At 54.1% G+C, this 14183-nt stretch overlaps 1 protein-coding gene across 1 annotated transcript in view; it reads left to right on the forward strand.

Moving 5' to 3' along the window:
• LOC141077868 (uncharacterized) overlaps positions 1 to 14183 on the forward strand; it is a 254898-nt gene that overhangs the window by 86695 nt on the left and 154020 nt on the right. The gene's annotated exons all lie outside the window — the stretch shown is intronic.

Below are 14183 nucleotides of genomic sequence, written 5' to 3' on the forward strand. Positions count from 1 at the left end.
AGACCGTACACTGACCCGTATCCCCTCCACATAGACCGTACACTGCCCCGTATCATCTCCACATAGACCGTACACTGCCCCGTATCATCTCCACATAGACCGTACACTGCCCCGTATCATCTCCACATAGACCGTACACTGCCCCGTATCATCTCCACATAGACCGTACACTGACCCGTATCCCCTCCACATAGACTGTACACTGCCCCGTATCATCTCCACATAGACCGTACACTGCCCCGTATCATCTCCACATAGACCGTACACTGCTCCGTATCATCTCCACATAGACCGTACACTGCCCCGTATCCCCTCCACATAGACCGTACACTGCCCCGTATCATCTCCACATAGACCGTACACTGCCCCGTATCATCTCCACATAGACCGTACACTGCCCCGTATCATCTCCACATAGACCGTACACTGCCCCGTATCATCTCCACATAGACCGTACACTGCCCCGTATCCCCTCCACATAGACTGTACACTGCCCCGTATCATCTCCACATAGACCGTACACTGCCCCGTATCATCTCCACATAGACCGTACACTGCCCCGTATCATCTCCACATAGACCGTACACTGCCCCGTATCATCTCCACATAGACCGTACACTGACCCGTATCCCCTCCACATAGACTGTACACTGCCCCGTATCATCTCCACATAGACCGTACACTGCCCCGTATCATCTCCACATAGACCGTACACTGCTCCGTATCATCACCACATAGACCGTACACTGCCCCGTATCCCCTCCACATAGACCGTACACTGCCCCGTATCATCTCCACATAGACCGTACACTGCCCCGTATCATCTCCACATAGACCGTACACTGCCCCGTATCATCTCCACATAGACCGTACACTGCCCCGTATCATCTCCACATAGACCGTACACTGCCCCGTATCCCCTCCACATAGACTGTACACTGCCCCGTATCATCTCCACATAGACCGTACACTGCCCCGTATCATCTCCACATAGACCGTACACTGCCCCGTATCATCTCCACATAGACCGTACACTGACCCGTATCCCCTCCACATAGACCGTACACTGCCCCGTATCCCCTCCACATAGACCGTACACTGCCCCGTATCATCTCCACATAGACCGTACACTGCCCCGTATCATCTCCACATAGACCGTACACTGCCCCGTATCCCCTCCACATAGACCGTACACTGCCCCGTATCCCCTCCACATAGACCGTACACTGCCCCGTATCATCTCCACATAGACCGTACACTGCCCCGTATCATCTCCACATAGACCGTACACTGCCCCGTATCATCTCCACATAGACCGTACACTGCCCCGTATCCCCTCCACATAGACCGTACACTGCCCCGTATCATCTCCACATAAACTGTACACTGCCCCGTATCCCCTCCACATAGACCGTACACTGCCCCGTATCCCCTCCACATAGACTGTACACTGCCCCGTATCCCCTCCACATAGACCGTACACTGCCCCGTATCATCTCCACATAGACCGTACACTGCCCCGTATCATCTCCACATAGACCGTACACTGACCCGTATCCCCTCCACATAGACCGTACACTGCCCCGTATCCCCTCCACATAGACCGTACACTGCCCCGTATCATCTCCACATAGACTGTACACTGCCCCGTATCATCTCCACATAGACCGTACACTGCCCCGTATCCCCTCCACATAGACCGTACACTGCCCCGTATCCCCTCCACATAGACCGTACACTGCCCCGTATCATCTCCACATAGACCGTACACTGCCCCGTATCATCTCCACATAGACCGTACACTGCCCCGTATCATCTCCACATAGACTGTACACTGCCCCGTATCCCCTCCACATAGACCGTACACTGCCCCGTATCATCTCCACATAGACCGTACACTGACCCGTATCCCCTCCACATAGACCGTACACTGCCCCGTATCCCCTCCACATAGACCGTACACTGCCCCGTATCATCTCCACATAGACTGTACACTGCCCCGTATCCCCTCCACATAGACTGTACACTGCCCCGTATCATCTCCACATAGACCGTACACTGCCCCGTATCATCTCCACATAGACCGTACACTGCCCCGTATCATCTCCACATAGACTGTACACTGCCCCGTATCCCCTCCACATAGACCGTACACTGCCCCGTATCATCTCCACATAGACCGTACACTGCCCCGTATCATCTCCACATAGACCGTACACTGCCCCGTATCATCTCCACATAGACCGTACACTGCCCCGTATCCCCTCCACATAGACCGTACACTGCCCCGTATCCCCTCCACATAGACCGTACACTGCCCCGTATCATCTCCACATAGACCGTACACTGCCCCGTATCCCCTCCACATAGACCGTACACTGACCCGTATCATCTCCACATAGACCGTACACTGCCCCGTATCATCTCCACATAGACCGTACACTGCCCCGTATCATCTCCACATAGACCGTACACTGCCCCGTATCATCTCCACATAGACCGTACACTGCCCCGTATCCCCTCCACATAGACCGTACACTGCCCCGTATCCCCTCCACATAGACCGTACACTGCCCCGTATCATCTCCACATAGACCGTACACTGCCCCGTATCCCCTCCACATAGACTGTACACTGCCCCGTATCCCCTCCACATAGACCGTACACTGCCCTGTATCATCTCCACATAGACTGTACACTGCCCCGTATCCCCTCCACATAGACTGTACACTGCCCCGTATCCCCTCCACATAGACCGTACACTGCCCCGTATCATCTCCACATAGACCGTACACTGCCCCGTATCATCTCCACATAGACCGTACACTGCCCCGTATCCCCTCCACATAGACTGTACACTGCCCCGTATCCCCTCCACATAGACCGTACACTGCCCCGTATCATCTCCACATAGACCGTACACTGCCCCGTATCATCTCCACATAGACCGTACACTGCCCCGTATCCCCTCCACATAGACCGTACACTGCCCCGTATCATCTCCACATAGACCGTACACTGCCCCGTATCATCTCCACATAGACTGTACACTGCCCCGTATCCCCTCCACATAGACCGTACACTGCCCCGTATCATCTCCACATAGACCGTACACTGCCCCGTATCCCCTCCACATAGACTGTACACTGCCCCGTATCCCCTCCACATAGACCGTACACTGCCCCGTATCATCTCCACATAGACTGTACACTGCCCCGTATCCCCTCCACATAGACTGTACACTGACCCGTATCCCCTCCACATAGACTGTACACTGACCCGTATCATCTCCACATAGACCGTACACTGCCCCGTATCATCTCCACATAGACAGTACACTGCCCCGTATCCCCTCCACATAGACTGTACACTGCCCCGTATCATCTCCACATAGACCGTACACTGCCCCGTATCCCCTCCACATAGACCGTACACTGCTCCGTATCATCTCCACATAGACCGTACACTGCCCCGTATCCCCTCCACATAGACCGTACACTGCCCCGTATCCCCTCCACATAGACCGTACACTGCCCCGTATCCCCTCCACATAGACCGTACACTGCCCCGTATCATCTCCACATAGACCGTACACTGCCCCGTATCCCCTCCACATAGACTGTACACTGCCCCGTATCATCTCCACATAGACCGTACACTGCCCCGTATCATCTCCACATAGACCGTACACTGCCCCGTATCCCCTCCACATAGACTGTACACTGACCCGTATCATCTCCACATAGACTGTACACTGCCCCGTATCCCCTCCACATAGACTGTACACTGCCCCGTATCATCTCCACATAGACCGTACACTGACCCGTATCATCTCCACATAGACCGTACACTGCCCCGTATCCCCTCCACATAGACCGTACACTGCTCCGTATCATCTCCACATAGACCGTACACTGCCCCGTATCCCCTCCACATAGACCGTACACTGCCCCGTATCCCCTCCACATAGACCGTACACTGCCCCGTATCCCCTCCACATAGACCGTACACTGCCCCGTATCCCCTCCACATAGACCGTACACTGCCCCGTATCCCCTCCACATAGACCGTACACTGCCCCGTATCCCCTCCACATAGACCGTACACTGCCCCGTATCCCCTCCACATAGACTGTACACTGACCCGTATCATCTCCACATAGACTGTACACTGCCCCGTATCCCCTCCACATAGACTGTACACTGCCCCGTATCATCTCCACATAGACCGTACACTGACCCGTATCCCCTCCACATAGACTGTACACTGCTCCGTATCATCTCCACATAGACCGTACACTGACCCGTATCCCCTCCACATAGACCGTACACTGCCCCGTATCCCCTCCACATAGACCGTACACTGACCCGTATCATCTCCACATAGACCGTACACTGCCCCGTATCATCTCCACATAGACCGTACACTGCCCCGTATCCCCTCCACATAGACCGTACACTGACCCGTATCCCCTCCACATAGACCGTACACTGCCCCGTATCCCCTCCACATAGACTGTACACTGCCCCGTATCATCTCCACATAGACCGTACACTGCTCCGTATCATCTCCACATAGACCGTACACTGCCCCGTATCCCCTCCACATAGACCGTACACTGACCCGTATCATCTCCACATAGACCGTACACTGCCCCGTATCCCCTCCACATAGACCGTACACTGCCCCGTATCCCCTCCACATAGACCGTACACTGACCCGTATCCCCTCCACATAGACCGTACACTGACCTGTATCCCCTCCACATAGACCGTACACTGCCCCGTATCATCTCCACATAGACCGTACACTGCCCCGTATCCCCTCCACATAGACCGTACACTGACCCGTATCATCTCCACATAGACTGTACACTGACCTGTATCATCTCCACATAGACCGTACACTGACCTGTATCCCCTCCACATAGACCGTACACTGCCCCGTATCCCCTCCACATAGACCGTACACTGACCTGTATCATCTCCACATAGACTGTACACTGACCTGTATCATCTCCACATAGACCGTACACTGACCTGTATCCCCTCCACATAGACCGTACACTGCCCCGTATCCCCTCCACATAGACCGTACACTGCCCCGTATCCCCTCCACATAGACCGTACACTGCCCCGTATCCCCTCCACATAGACCGTACACTGAACCGTATCATCTCCACATAGACAGTACACTGCCCCGTATCCCCTCCACATAGACCGTACACTGACCTGTATCCCCTCCACATAGACCGTACACTGCCCCGTATCCCCTCCACATAGACCGTACACTGCCCCGTATCATCTCCACATAGACCGTACACTGCCCCGTATCATCTCCACATAGACCGTACACTTCCCCGTATCATCTCCACATAGACCGTACACTGACCTGTATCATCTCCACATAGACCGTACACTGCCCCGTATCCCCTCCACATAGACCGTACACTGCCCCGTATCATCTCCACATAGACCGTACACTGACCCGTATCATCTCCACATAGACCGTACACTGCCCCGTATCATCTCCACATAGACCGTACACTGCCCCGTATCCCCTCCACATAGACCGTACACTGCCCCGTATCATCTCCACATAGACCGTACACTGACCCGTATCATCTCCACATAGACCGTACACTGACCCGTATCATCTCCACATAGACCGTACACTGCCCCGTATCATCTCCACATAGACTGTACACTGCCCCGTATCCCCTCCACATAGACCGTACACTGCCCCGTATCCCCTCCACATAGACTGTACACTGCCCCGTATCATCTCCACATAGACCGTACACTGCCCCGTATCCCCTCCACATAGACCGTACACTGCCCCGTATCATCTCCACATAGACCGTACACTGCCCCGTATCCCCTCCACATAGACCGTACACTGACCTGTATCCCCTCCACATAGACCGTACACTGCCCCGTATCATCTCCACATAGACCGTACACTGCCCCGTATCATCTCCACATAGACCGTACACTTCCCCGTATCATCTCCACATAGACCGTACACTGACCTGTATCATCTCCACATAGACCGTACACTGCCCCGTATCCCCTCCACATAGACCGTACACTGCCCCGTATCATCTCCACATAGACCGTACACTGCCCCGTATCCCCTCCACATAGACCGTACACTGCCCCGTATCATCTCCACATAGACCGTACACTGACCCGTATCATCTCCACATAGACCGTACACTGCCCCGTATCATCTCCACATAGACCGTACACTGACCCGTATCATCTCCACATAGACTGTACACTGCCCCGTATCATCTCCACATAGACCGTACACTGCCCCGTATCCCCTCCACATAGACCGTACACTGACCTGTATCCCCTCCACATAGACCGTACACTGACCCGTATCATCTCCACATAGACCGTACACTGCCCCGTATCATCTCCACATAGACCGTACACTGACCCGTATCCCCTCCACATAGACCGTACACTGACCCGTATCATCTCCACATAGACCGTACACTGACCTGTATCATCTCCACATAGACCGTACACTGCCCCGTATCATCTCCACATAGACCGTACACTGACCCGTATCATCTCCACATAGACCGTACACTGACCCGTATCCCCTCCACATAGACCGTACACTGACCCGTATCATCTCCACATAGACCGTACACTGACCTGTATCCCCTCCACATAGACCGTACACTGCCCCGTATCATCTCCACATAGACCGTACACTGACCCGTATCATCTCCACATAGACCGTACACTGACCCGTATCATCTCCACATAGACCGTACACTGACCCGTATCCCCTCCACATAGACCGTACACTGACCCGTATCATCTCCACATAGACCGTACACTGACCTGTATCCCCTCCACATAGACCGTACACTGCCCCGTATCATCTCCACATAGACCGTACACTGACCCGTATCATCTCCACATAGACCGTACACTGACCCGTATCCCCTCCACATAGACCGTACACTGACCCGTATCATCTCCACATAGACCGTACACTGACCTGTATCATCTCCACATAGACCGTACACTGCCCCGTATCACCTCCACATAGACCGTACACTGCCCCGTATCATCTCCACATAGACCGTACACTGCCCCGTATCATCTCCACATAGACCGTACACTGCCCCGTATCATCTCCACATAGACCGTACACTGACCTGTATCCCCTCCACATAGACCGTACACTGCCCCGTATCATCTCCACATAGACCGTACACTGCCCCGTATCATCTCCACATAGACCGTACACTGCCCCGTATCATCTCCACATAGACCGTACACTGCCCCGTATCCCCTCCACATAGACCGTACACTGCCCCGTATCCCCTCCACATAGACCGTACACTGCCCCATATCCCCTCCACGTAGACCGTACACTGACCCGTATCCCCTCCACATAGACCGTACACTGACCCGTATCATCTCCACATAGACCGTACACTGACCTGTATCCCCTCCACATAGACCGTACACTGACCCGTATCCCCTCCACATAGACCGTACACTGACCCGTATCATCTCCACATAGACCGTACACTGCCCCGTATTATCTCCACATAGACCGTACACTGACCCGTATCCCCTCCACATAGACCGTACACTGCCCCGTATCATCTCCACATAGACCGTACACTGACCTGTATCCCCTCCACATAGACCGTACACTGACCCGTATCATCTCCACATAGACCGTACACTGACCCGTATCATCTCCACATAGACCGTACACTGACCCGTATCCCCTCCACATAGACCGTACACTGCCCCGTATCATCTCCACATAGACCGTACACTGACCCGTATCATCTCCACATAGACCGTACACTGACCCGTATCATCTCCACATAGACCGTACACTGACCCGTATCCCCTCCACATAGACCGTACACTGACCCGTATCCCCTCCACATAGACCGTACACTGACCCGTATCCCCTCCACATAGACTGTACACTGCCCCGTATCATCTCCACATAGACTGTACACTGCCCCGTATCATCTCCACATAGACCGTACACTGCCCCGTATCCCCTCCACATAGACCGTACACTGCCCCGTATCATCTCCACATAGACCGTACACTGACCCGTATCATCTCCACATAGACCGTACACTGCCCCGTATCCCCTCCACATAGACCGTACACTGCCCCGTATCCCCTCCACATAGACCGTACACTGACCCGTATCATCTCCACATAGACCGTACACTGCCCCGTATCATCTCCACATAGACCGTACACTGCCCCGTATCATCTCCACATAGACCGTACACTGCCCCGTATCCCCTCCACATAGACCGTACACTGACCCGTATCATCTCCACATAGACCGTACACTGCTCCGTATCATCTCCACATAGACTGTACACTGACCTGTATCCCCTCCACATAGACCGTACACTGTCCCGTATCATCTCCACATAGACCGTACACTGCCCCGTATCATCTCCACATAGACCGTACACTGTCCCGTATCATCTCCACATAGACCGTACACTGACCCGTATCATCTCCACATAGACTGTACACTGACCTGTATCCCCTCCACATAGACCGTACACTGCCCCGTATCATCTCCACATAGACCGTACACTGCCCCGTATCATCTCCACATAGACCGTACACTGCCCCGTATCATCTCCACATAGACCGTACACTGCCCCGTATCATCTCCACATAGACCGTACACTGACCTGTATCCCCTCCACATAGACCGTACACTGCCCCGTATCACCTCCACATAGACCGTACACTGACCTTTATCCCCTCCACATAGACCGTACACTGCCCCGTATCATCTCCACATAGACCGTACACTGCCCCGTATCATCTCCACATAGACCGTACACTGACCTGTATCCCCTCCACATAGACCGTACACTGACCTGTATCCCCTCCACATAGACCGTACACTGCCCCGTATCATCTCCACATAGACCGTACACTGCCCCGTATCATCTCCACATAGACCGTACACTGCCCCGTATCCCCTCCACATAGACCGTACACTGCCTTGTATCATCTCCACATAGACCGTACACTGCCCCGTATCATCTCCACATAGACCGTACACTGCCCCGTATCATCTCCACATAGACCGTACACTGACCTGTATCCCCTCCACATAGACCGTACACTGCCCCGTATCATCTCCACGTAGACCGTACACTGACCTGTATCCCCTCCACATAGACCGTACACTGTCCCGTATCATCTCCACATAGACCGTACACTGCCCCGTATCATCTCCACATAGACCGTACACTGTCCCGTATCATCTCCACATAGACCGTACACTGACCCGTATCATCTCCACATAGACCGTACACTGCCCCGTATCATCTCCACATAGACCGTACACTGCCCCGTATCATCTCCACATAGACCGTACACTGCCCCGTATCATCTCCACATAGACCGTACACTGACCTGTATCCCCTCCACATAGACCGTACACTGCCCCGTATCACCTCCACATAGACCGTACACTGACCTGTATCCCCTCCACATAGACCGTACACTGCCCCGTATCATCTCCACATAGACCGTACACTGCCCCGTATCATCTCCACATAGACCGTACACTGACCTGTATCCCCTCCACATAGACCGTACACTGACCTGTATCCCCTCCACATAGACCGTACACTGACCCGTATCATCTCCACATAGACCGTACACTGCCCCGTATCCCCTCCACATAGACCGTACACTGACCCGTATCCCCTCCACATAGACCGTACACTGCCCCGTATCATCTCCACATAGACCGTACACTGACCCGTATCATCTCCACATAGACCGTACACTGACCCGTATCATCTCCACATAGACCGTACACTGCCCCGTATCATCTCCACATAGACCGTACACTGCCCCGTATCATCTCCACATAGATCGTACACTGACCCGTATCATCTCCACATAGACTGTACACTGACCCGTATCATCTCCACATAGACCGTACACTGACCCGTATCCCCTCCACATAGACCGTACACTGCCCCGTATCATCTCCACATAGACCGTACACTGCCCCGTATCCCCTCCACATAGACCGTACACTGACCCGTATCCCCTCCACATAGACCGTACACTGCCCCGTATCCCCTCCACATAGACTGTACACTGACCCGTATCATCTCCACATAGACCGTACACTGTCCCGTATCCCCTCCACATAGACCGTACACTGCCCCGTATCCCCTCCACATAGACCGTACACTGCCCCGTATCCCCTCCACATAGACCGTACACTGCCCCGTATCCCCTCCACATAGACTGTACACTGCCCCGTATCACCTCCACATAGACCGTACACTGACCCGTATCATCTCCACATAGACCGTACACTGCCCCGTATCCCCTCCACATAGACCGTACACTGCCCCGTATCCCCTCCACATAGACTGTACACTGCCCCGTATCATCTCCACATAGACCGTACACTGCCCCGTATCCCCTCCACATAGACCGTACACTGCCCCGTATCCCCTCCACATAGACCGTACACTGCCCCGTATCCCCTCCACATAGACCGTACACTGCCCCGTATCCCCTCCACATAGACCGTACACTGCCCCGTATCCCCTCCACATAGACCGTACACTGCACCGTATCCCCTCCACATAGACCGTACACTGCCCCGTATCCCCTCCACATAGACCGTACACTGACCCGTATCATCTCCACATAGACCGTACACTGTCCCGTATCCCCTCCACATAGACCGTACACTGTCCCGTATCCCCTCCACATAGACCGTACACTGACCCGTATCATCTCCACATAGACCGTACACTGCCCCGTATCATCTCCACATACACCGTACACTGACCTGTATCCCCTCCACATAGACCGTACACTGCCCCGTATCCCCTCCACATAGACTGTACACTGCCCCGTATCCCCTCCACATAGACTGTACACTGCCCCGTATCCCCTCCACATAGACCGTACACTGCCCCGTATCCCCTCCACATAGACCGTACACTGCCCCGTATCCCCTCCACATAGACCGTACACTGCCCCGTATCCCCTCCACATAGACCGTACACTGCCCCGTATCCCCTCCACATAGACCGTACACTGCCCCGTATCCCCTCCACATAGACCGTACACTGCACCGTATCCCCTCCACATAGACCGTACACTGCCCCGTATCCCCTCCACATAGACCGTACACTGACCCGTATCATCTCCACATAGACCGTACACTGTCCCGTATCCCCTCCACATAGACCGTACACTGTCCCGTATCCCCTCCACATAGACCGTACACTGACCCGTATCATCTCCACATAGACCGTACACTGCCCCGTATCATCTCCACATACACCGTACACTGACCTGTATCCCCTCCACATACACCGTACACTGCCCTGTATCCCCTCCACATAGACTGTACACTGCCCCGTATCCCCTCCACATAGACTGTACACTGCCCCGTATCCCCTCCACATAGACCGTACACTGACCCGTATCATCTCCACATAGACCGTACACTGCCCCGTATCATCTCCACATAGACCGTACACTGACCTGTATCCCCTCCACATAGACCGTACACTGACCCGTATCATCTCCACATAGACCGTACACTGCCCCGTATCATCTCCACATAGACCGTACACTGTCCCGTATCCCCTCCACATAGACCGTACACTGCCCCGTATCTCTTCCACATAGACCGTACACTGCCCCGTATCATCTCCACATAGACCGTACACTGCCCCGTATCCCCTCCACATAGACCGTACACTGCCCCGTATCCCTTCCACATAGACCGTACACTGCCCCGTATCATCTCCACATAGACCGTACACTGCCCCGTATCATCTCCACATAGACCGTACACTGCCCCGTATCCCCTCCACATAGACTGTACACTGACCCGTATCCCCTCCACATAGACCGTACACTGACCCGTATCATCTCCACATAGACTGTACACTGCCCCGTATCCCCTCCACATAGACTGTACACTGACCCGTATCCCCTCCACATAGACCGTACACTGACCCGTATCATCTCCACATAGACTGTACACTGCCCCGTATCCCCTCCACATAGACCGTACACTGACCCGTATCCCCTCCACATAGACTGTACACTGACCCGTATCCCCTCCACATAGACTGTACACTGCCCCGTATCATCTCCACATAGACTGTACACTGCCCCGTATCCCCTCCACATAGACTGTACACTGACCCGTATCCCCTCCACATAGACCGTACACTGACCCGTATCATCTCCACATAGACTGTACACTGCCCCGTATCCCCTCCACATAGACCGTACACTGACCCGTATCCCCTCCACATAGACTGTACACTGACCCGTATCCCCTCCACATAGACCGTACACTGACCCGTATCATCTCCACATAGACCGTACACTGCCCCGTATCCCCTCCACATAGACTGTACACTGACCCGTATCCCCTCCACATAGACCGTACACTGACCCGTATCATCTCCACATAGACTGTACACTGCCCCGTATCATCTCCACATAGACTGTACACTGACCCGTATCCCCTCCACATAGACCGTACACTGCCCCGTATCCCCTCCACATAGACCGTACACTGACCCGTATCCCCTCCACATAGACCGTACACTGCCCCGTATCACCTCCACATAGACCGTACACTGACCCGTATCCCCTCCACATAGACCGTACACTGCCCCGTATCACCTCCACATAGACCGTACACTGACCTGTATCCCCTCCACATAGACCGTACAGTGACCTGTATCATCTCCACATAGACCGTACACTGACCCGTATCCCCTCCACATAGACCGTACACTGACCTGTATCACCTCCACATAGACCGTACACTGCCCCGTATCCCCTCCACATAGACCGTACACTGACCCGTATCATCTCCACATAGACCGTACACTGACCTGTATCACCTCCACATAGACCGTACACTGACCCGTATCCCCTCCACATAGACCGTACACTGCCCCGTATCATCTCCACATAGACCGTACACTGCCCCGTATCATCTCCACATAGACCGTACACTGCCCCGTATCCCCTCCACATAGACCGTACACTGCCCCGTATCCCCTCCACATAGACCGTACACTACCCCGTATCCCCTCCACATAGACCGTACACTGCCCCGTATCCCCTCCACATAGACCGTACACTGCCCCGTATCACCTCCACATAGACCGTACACTGACCCGTATCATCTCCACATAGACCGTACACTGACCCGTATCATCTCCACATAGACCGTACACTGCCCCGTATCATCTCCACATAGACCGTACACTGCCCCGTATCATCTCCACATAGACCGTACACTGCCCCGTATCATCTCCACTTAGACCGTACACTGACCCGTATCATCTCCACATAGACCGTACACTGACCTGTATCATCTCCACATAGACCGTACACTGACCCGTATCATTTCCACATAGACCGTACACTGCCCCGTATCCCCTCCACATAGACCGTACACTGCCCCGTATCCCCTCCACATAGACCGTACACTGCCCCGTATCACCTCCACATAGACCGTACACTGACCCGTATCATCTCCACATAGACCGTACACTGACCCGTATCATCTCCACATAGACCGTACACTGCCCCGTATCATCTCCACATAGACCGTACACTGCCCCGTATCATCTCCACATAGACCGTACACTGCCCCGTATCATCTCCACATAGACCGTACACTGCCCCGTATCATCTCCACATAGACCGTACACTGCCCCGTATCCCCTCCACATAGACCGTACACTGTCCCGTATCATCTCCACATAGACCCTACACTGACCTGTATCATCTCCACATAGACCCTACACTGCCCCGTATCATCTCCACATAGACCGTACACTGCCCCGTATCATCTCCACATAGACTGTACACTGACCCGTATCCCCTCCACATAGACTGTACACTGCCCCGTATCATCTCCACATAGACCGTACACTGACCCGTATCATCTCCACATAGACCGTACACTGCCCCGTATCTCCTCCACATAGACCGTACACTGACCCGTATCCCCTCCACATAGACCGTACACTGACCCGTGTCCCCTCCACATAGACCGTACACTGACCCGTATCATCTCCACATAGACCGTACACTGCCCCGTATCACCTCCACATAGACCGT

Source organism: Dendrobates tinctorius, unplaced genomic scaffold (assembly GCF_039654945.1).
Source record: "Dendrobates tinctorius isolate UK_male_01 unplaced genomic scaffold, ASM3965494v1 ptg000464l, whole genome shotgun sequence".
Taxonomy (NCBI): Eukaryota; Metazoa; Chordata; class Amphibia; order Anura; family Dendrobatidae; genus Dendrobates; species Dendrobates tinctorius.